Here is an 8496-nt window from a genome sequence, read left to right as displayed (position 1 = left end):
GAGTGGAAAAATGCCTCCACTGTAGTTTAAGTTTTTCTTTTCCAAAAACACACACACACACACACACACACACACACACACACACACACACACACACACACACACACACACACACACACTAGACTGATGCCACTTAAGCCTTGTTCCACAATTAAAGGAGAACACCCAAAAGACACTTTCTTCCTGTTATTACATTACTGTCTTTTGTAACACAGCTCCAATGAAGTTTAAAAAAAATTTTTTTGATCCCTTCAAGGATGAACTTACTCTGTGCATCTGTAAACACTCAAACTTTTTTTTTTAGTTGCATGTCATTATTAGGAAAGTAATTTGTCCCGTAAAAAGTTGCTCGTCCATCCTGCTAATAAATCAATATTTAATAAGAGTGTCGCTTAAGGATCCAGACCAACACACATATACATTCTTGTTGTTATTTTCCTGAGATTTCCTCTAAAAAAAGTTAAGATTTCATTCATTTGCACAATAATAAGTAATGTGAGAGTTACTTTTAAGCCAAACTCATCCAGGAAGTGCACTTCTTCCTTTTTCTTTCTTTTCTGGATGGATGCCAGGCTGCTTTAAGGGGAGAGGGAGTCTCAACTCTAATCACTTCCAAGTCAGATGATCAACTGTGGTCAGGTGGTGGCTTGTCAAGCTGGACGTGGGTTAGGTGGTCAAGACAGGAAGTCACATTAAACGTAAATGACGTTCATTCCACTCAGTTTTAATTCCTTCACCCACGGATTAGACCCACTTCATTAAAGCTTCATACAAACTTAAGCCACTGTGCCAGATATCAATATGCCTGTTAGAGGTGACTTTTATCTGGTACTAATCTGAATTACAGTGATGCTGTGCTTTTTAACAGAAGTGCATAGCCTTCATCACTACAATATGTTCATGATTGTGATCTCTTAAAGCAAATAATTCTTGTAATGATAAGAAAGAGAGGATTAAGAAGAAGGAAAATAGAAGAAAATGTATTTCCAATTTTGAAAATATGTTATTTGGCAACAGATTCGCAATCCACAAAACATTATACATGTATATAGTGTATATATCATTACTAAAATTTATTTATGTGTTCTAATTTTAAAAGTTTTGATCTTGATACACTGTTTCAGGGGTCAAATACTGCTTTTATGGGCATGTTTAAAAACTGACGTCAGAGTGTGTAAAAAATGCAAAGGCAGGCATGCAAATAGATATTTAAATCAAAAACAAGGGAGGGAAATTAATGCTAAAAAAAGACACTGAAAGAAATCACTATGCCAATTTATAGATATATTAAAAAAAAAATAACAATACTTTTTTTAAATCGAAATGTTAGGAAATCTCATGTCATTTTCTTGTAATCCATCAATTATGACAAATATTCTAAAATTACCAATAAGAAAATAGGTTTTACAAGATTTAACACCTCAATAAAATAAAATACAATATACACCTCTCTAAGGTAAAAACTTCAAAATATAAGAAGCCGAATTAACTATAAAAATAAAGCTGATAAAAAGTTTTTTTTTTTTAAAAAGACGCTATAAGAAGCTGGACGTAAATTAATGAGGTGGGATACAATCACTCAACATTATATATGCAGATAGTTGCAGCTCTTTTATGTCTTTTTATTATAAGTTAAATAAAATTAAAATCAAGTTAGCAAAGAAGAAGGGTGCTTTGTAGCTTTTACTGTGAAGGGTGTAACAGGAAGTAGCTCCGCTTTGGTCCACTAGTTTCCCGGAGTAACTCCCCATCAGCGCGCTCCTGCCCGCACCGGAGACATGGGACTGAGGAGTCACCGAGGGGGAAACTCTTCAGCGACTCAACACAACAAACCAAACTAAGGAAAGCAGCTGTGGCTCACCATGTCGTCCGGACTCTTAATTTTCTTACCTGAGTTTTTAACTTTAACTCAGTGACTTTAAAAAAAAAAAGGACCGGAAGAGAAGCTAGATAAATGACATCCGTGCATTTTTGATTACCTGGGGCAAAGTGCCACACCTTCGCTCACCAAGACAGGTAGGTTGAAACAGTGTTAGTTTTATTGCTAATCTTCGTTTGCTGCTTACAGTGAGTTTGAAAAAGCTGAATTTGAAAAGTGTTGCTGAGATGTTATTAAAGTGCTGTTTGACGGTTGTTCACCGTCAACAGGTGGACCGGTGCTGTGATGTCAGCCATATGGCGCAAGTGTCCACAGCAGACAGAACACAGGCACAGATAAAATAAAATGTAAGTGTGTTACAGTCGTGCTGTGCCACAGCAAAACAAACTTTAATGTTTAAAACACACACATGGTTTTAGAGTATTTTGATTAGCATAGCTACAATTTGAGGCATTTTTTACAGTGACAGTGGAGGTGTGAGTGCACCTGCTGCACGTAGGACTCTTTAACCTACTGCGCTAAAACAACTAATGGAAATATAGGTATGTCATATAATTTTTTTTATAAGCTATTTTCCCAATGTAGCCCTTACCATTTATGAAAAACCTTTATAATAATTATAATAATAAAAATAGTTATTATTCTTCTCTGTCTTTTCCTGGCATGTGGGTGTAAGAAGTTTAACTACAGTGTTTGTAATTCAAATTTAAAGCATGCTTCGGTGGATGTAAGCCAGGCTAAAAATTTCCATAACACCCTGAGCCCTTTGGTCATGTTCAGGTGAACTGAATGAGAGTGTTGAAAACTGTTGTTATTGAGCTTTGTTGAGTTGGAGCAGACAGGTAGAGGAGCAGGAGGAGGTTGCAAGAGGAGTGGTGTCGATGTGGTGCCCACACACACACACACACTCACTCATGTACATGGCCTTGGGCTGTGTTTGCACATCTAACACGCTGGCTCAGTGAACCCAGGGTCAATGGAGACTTTGTTTCTGGGTCTGTGACCTCGTGTACAGCTGTTATATGTCAGTGATGGCGTTTAGATTATTATAGAGAGTATAAAAGATGGATGGGGCCCGCTGTGACATCATCCAGTGGTTATGGAAGTTTCCTTGGAAAGCCTCCAGTTGTCGCCATCTTGTCGCCATCTTGGCGACAACTGGACGGGTCTGAATGTGAAACTCATCAGCACTGCACGCTCATTGGTTAATGGCGTGTGACTGACAAGTAGCTTTCCGATGAGCATTTTCTTACTTTAAAAGTGACTATAAATGATTCAATATGACCAAACCTCACAAGTGAGACCATAAAACCATCATGAAAGTCACAAATAAAGGAAAGCAAGGGATTTTTCTTCCCCCTAGACAACCAAAAATGTTTCTCAGAACCATTTGGTGATTTGTTGTTGTTGACTCTTAAGTCACTTTCAAGATTCCTTCAACTTGCAGTTTTGTCCAAATTATTCCACAGATTTGTTGATAAAGAAAGCCATTGATTGCAGCAAGGTGCAAAATGTTCAGGTGTGTGAGCTCCACCCCTAAAAGCTCATTTAACTTTTCAAAGTATTTTCTTTGTTGAGTAAAATTATGTCCCTAAAAATTAGCGTGGAGACTAGTGGAGTAAGGCAGGATCGAGTCACCACGCCTTGGCTGGTGATTTACACTCAGTGGTTTGTATTAGCCCATTTGCTTGCCTTTAGTGGCTGACTCCACCCACTGGCAGCTTATTACACAAACCCAGACATTTAAAGTGCATGCAAATACCATTCGCCCCAGGTCTAGTTTGCTTTGTGCTGCAGGATCAGGACACAAACATGAGAACAACTCAGTGCTGGTGTTTGCATTACAGTGTAGAAAATAGCTGGCACAGGTAATGTGTCTCTTTTACGTGGACGTGTTGAAGTGTACGAGCAGAGAAATCACTAAAAGGCCAATAAGATAACAGAACAAAGAGGTGCAGCACTAAAATGACCAGAATAAGAAGGGGAAAAGGCTTAAACCAACATGAGAAGCCTTCAGCGTATAAAGGCTGACGTACTGTACGAGGCAGTGAATGTAGGGCTGCTGAGTCATAGACGACCTGCATATCAGACATCCACCGATTGTGAAATCAGTACATTTTAAAAAACCATTGATTTAGGTTTCTTAGAATTGTGTTAGTCATGTTATAGTCAACAGTGGAATTTAGTCTGTGTAGGTTCAGTGAAAATTTTCACTTTCTTTGGGTGTTTTCACACCTTTGAAGTTCAGTCCGTTTAAATCGAATTCAGGTTCTTTCTTCCCCCTCTGTGTGGTTTATATGTGCAGGTGTGAACACGGGAGTTGCACTAAGCTGTGGACTGAGGCGTACAAGTATAATTTAAACACCTTTGCATTCTGGGACGTGGCAGGGTACCGCCTACTTGTTAAGTGATGAGGTGTCAACCGTGCTTCTGTGTCCAGGCTCCTACTGCGTTACTTGAGGCTTTTATCGTGTTTTATTTAATATAAACAAGACTCTAAAAATAATCTGTGGTTTTTCTCTGCCTTTCTGTTTTTCAACTTTACCTGTTCATGCGCAGCACATCTTTAAGGTCATGGTTTTAAACCCCACCATGTAACTACAGCCCGGCTCGCGATGTGAATCAAGATTTTGAGTGGATATACGAAGCTTAGGATCTGGAATTTTTCATAGTGAGTCATCCAGACCACGCAGTAGCATATTGATGACTAACCTCATGTTGTGGATGGATCATCTCGACCGTTCTTTTGATTGAAGTTGGCTCAGTTTTTGGCGTCTTTTTCCTGCCATGTGATTTAATTTGTGGCTGGCTGTCAGGGACCTTCAAATTGACTTTTACTGAGGGGAACAAATTTAATGTTCATCCTCCATCTTCATTCTGCTAAATGCAGGGGTAAGGAACTACAGGCCTCGAGAGCCGGTGTCCTGCAGCTTTTAGATGTGTCCTTGATCCAACACAGCTGATTTAAATGGCTAAATTAGCTCCTCAACATCTCTTGAAGTTCTCCAGAAGCCTGGTTATGACCTAATCATTTGAGTCAGGTGTGGTGACCCAGGGTGAGATCTAAAACCTGCACGACACCAGCTCTCGAGGACTAACATTCCCTACCCCTGTGCTAATGTGTTTATATTATCCTAACTAGCTCTGTAGCTAGCCACCAAGTACCACACAATTAAATGGCACCTAGCCCAACCTCAAAAACCCTCCAAAGTTGCTGCTGTTCAGTTTTCTGTCTTTTATTCAAGTCTAAAGTATTAGCAGATTTTAGAAATCTCTCAGTGAGAACTTGGTATATCGTCTTTGCATAGAAGCTAGCATGCTAACTTCTGAGGTAATAAAAAAGTCCTGAGTACATAAATGTACATGCACGGTCACTATGGGTTTGCAACTGGCTGTAAAATTAATGAGAATTCTCTGCGTTATCCACCAGGCCACACTGCTTTCTTCCTGTTTTTGCTTTTGTTGTACTTCCGACCAATGAGCTAACTAACTGTCCGAAATCACGAGGTTTGTAGTGATGTGTTTTTGCTCACTTGGAGTTTTTTCTTTTCTGATTCGGACCACAGTAAATTAACTGTAGGTGTGAAAACGCCCTTAGAGAATCCATCAAAAGGGTCATCAGGATCATTGGCAGCACTTAAAGTTCACATGATGCTAGCCTCTGTATTTGCTAGCAAGATAGCAGGTAGATAGCATTTATTAATCTGCAGCCTGATGGAAAGATTGAGGTTGAGTGAAAGAACATTTTGGGAGTATCAGGACTATGTAAGACCAGTTTGTCATGCTCTGCCACCATACAGTCAGAATAAAAGCGTGCTGATCTATTATTACCTGCTAGCTGATGATCTGAAGCCTTTACTTTAATGATAGTGACCCTCTGATGAATAAACCATTGATGTAAATCTGGCCTTCGGGAGATAAGACTTTATTGTCAGAGTAGCTATACAGCAAAACTTTGTTCCATAGCAGGCAGTGCAGTGTTTGTGTACTTTGTGGTCTGTTTGTTTTTGGTTTATCATTAACATTTATTGTGTAAATCTGACTTTCCTTTGAACGCCCTGTCACTGGATGTGCATCTGGCCTTTATTTTCTTTATAGAAGAGGGTTATTTTTATTCAAATGTTTGACTTCTGTTCAAGGGCAACAATCATCAAGAAAACATGAACCAGTGTGCATTTTACATTCATTTCATCTGTTTTGCTTTGATTTATTAATTTCAAGATGATACTTCGGGCTGCTGCAAAGACCACGATTCATTATACTGAATAATTAATCAACAGTTTGGTCACTTTAAATATGTCCAAGTCCGTATCAGTGGTTAAAAGGGGTGCCTGCACGAGCTCACAAGTATATGAGATATCGTGCACGCGAAAAGCAAATGATGATAACACAAATGGAAGGATTGCGAGGAACGGAGAGGGCAAAAACACCGGCACAGGACCAGAACGGAGCAGCAGCAGGAGCTCCACAAATCCCACATGTGCCAGTCCCTGCTTTTTAATCATTAACTTGTTTTGTTTGACCCACAGTGGGTCACCTTGGGCACCAGGAAATTCTCACTTTTCTACACAAAACAACTTAAAAATCAGTCAAAAGGAAAAAGAGCACTTCAAGTGTTCCTGTTGTGCACCATGGTGCAGTTGGTTTATGCAGATGTGAACACTGTAGTCGCACTCGGGTGTAGAGAGTGACAGCTGAGAGGAGGTTTTTGCAGTCTGGGTCCAGACGAACCCCAGAAGGGTTACTTTATGGGTGAATGTGACGGAAACCAACTACTAGGTGTACACATGTTTGGGCTTAACACCTTCCTGCAGCCAGGTATGCTTTGCATTCTGGGATGTAGCAGAGAATGTCTGCAGTACATCTTCCATATTGTTCAATAGTCCAGAACACAGCACCTTCTTCCAGTATAAGCTCTTCCTGCTCTGACCTCGTACACATCTGGCCAGTAAGCAGACAGAATGTTCTCACGTGGTTTGCAGTGACGCCTTTTAGTTCACTTGAAACTCATCAACTGATTTGGACTCAAGCAAATGGCCTATAGGTGTAAAAACCCTCTTGAAGTTGAGAGGTTTATTTCTGTTGTAAATTCATAGAAAGAGATCAGGAGACAGGGAGACGGTTAATGAAAACAGATTAAAAAAATTCATCTGCAGCAGTCTTGGTAGCAGGAAATGATTATTGTGATTTAACCAAGCAAATAAAAAGTGTGAAAACTTGAGTTTATGGTAAATTGAATCTCTGAGTTTTGTAGTGGTTTAGAGATAAAAGAATAACATCTGAAGACATCACCGTGGGGAAAATGAAAACACTTCATATTAGCTGCAGGCCTTGGTCCACTTTTTTATTAGCTGAACTTCTTTAAATTCAGTTCTGCCTGGCTGGCTGTGCGTTATTTAAAACTGAACTCTTCTCAGGCTCTTCGTGGGCTTGTTTACTTGCTAAAGCGCTGTGGAGGGCTCCTGGGTCAGGAGGATCCACGGGAGGAAAAACGGCAGCAGGTCTGTGCGCAGTGTGAGAGAGCGAGGCGAAGGGAGAGCTATTGATCAGTGTGGGCTGCTGGGTATTAGAGAGGAGACAGGACTTGTTTTCATCAGACTGCCGCCCAAGGCCATCACAAAAAGGATGTTTGTACACAGCACATCATATTACACATGCGCAAACACACACGCATGCACTCGCAGCTAAAATTAGAGGAGATATTTTCATATTTTGCAATGACACGCCGCCAACACGTTGTGTGATCGTGCACGCACTTGTTTACACAGCAGGCCGTACGTGGAGTTTAACGTGAAAAGAATGCCCGAGATTGTCCGCTAATGAGGAATGACTTCACGTAAATGGGTTGCCCTGACAACTCACCATGGATACACTCGCCTAATCACACCTGGCTCATTCAAATCAGCCACCTCAGCGTCAGCTAGCCGAGCTCACTTGTCAAACACACAAAATCCAGAGTGTCACTTTGAAGGAGAGACTCTGTCTGTCTCGTGCCACACATTGAAGAGTTCTTCCCGTCTTTGTGCGAGCTGCAGAAAATACTGATGAAATGCTCAAAAGTTCTGTGGGAAGCATTATCAGGTGTGCAAGGTTATCTCATCTTCGTTGTATAGCAAGTTATGAAAAGCAGGATAAAGCCATGGGACACTACACCGACTTTAAAATAGCGTATTGACATTTCAGCTTGATTTTAAAAGCCTCCGGGCAGATAAGAGGCCTAAATTGACCACCTTATCGAAGGCTACAGTTTCCTTTCAGCGGGGAAATGCAGAGGGTGACAACAGTCGCTGGTGATTACGAGGAAATCCAGTCAATAATTGCTTTGTTTTCAGTATTGCTTTGGGAGTATGTTTGTTTTAAGGCGTGCACGCATATGTGTGTGATAAAAGTCAGCAGCTTCGCAGCTCAGCAAAATGGAATCGGTTGTTGATCCGGTTTAGTTTAGTTTAGTTTAACTCTAATGTGTGTGATACAGGTATCTGACAGGATGGTTACGTCTCCAAATCTACAAGGTGGTTCTTATTTCGGCTTTAGTGCCATTATGACTAGTTCATTATTTATCGTAGATACTGTTTTTTTTATTTAAAGATCATTTCTAAGCCGTCACAGCCTTTTGA

At 40.3% G+C, this 8496-nt stretch overlaps 1 protein-coding gene across 3 annotated transcripts in view; it reads left to right on the top strand.

Moving 5' to 3' along the window:
- The first annotated feature begins 1760 nt into the window (after nucleotides 1-1760).
- The window catches only part of LOC308406092 (uncharacterized protein), a 28700-nt gene continuing 21964 nt past the window's right edge, over nucleotides 1761-8496 (top strand). Inside the window, exons 1-3 of one of the 3 annotated variants that reach the window (XM_080896918.1) lie at nucleotides 1761-2016; nucleotides 2149-2226; nucleotides 2343-2421. The gene's annotated coding sequence lies outside the window, so the exon portion shown is untranslated. The remainder of the gene's footprint in view (nucleotides 2017-2148; nucleotides 2227-2342; nucleotides 2422-8496) is intronic. The other 2 variants (XM_080896917.1, XM_080896916.1) reach the window with 2 other exon arrangements.

This window comes from Rhamphochromis sp. 'chilingali', assembly GCF_963969265.1.
Source record: "Rhamphochromis sp. 'chilingali' genome assembly, chromosome: 1".
Taxonomy (NCBI): domain Eukaryota; kingdom Metazoa; phylum Chordata; class Actinopteri; order Cichliformes; family Cichlidae; genus Rhamphochromis; species Rhamphochromis sp. 'chilingali'.
Note: the sequence above shows the minus strand (reverse complement) of the source record. Positions and strands in the feature narration are given on the sequence as shown.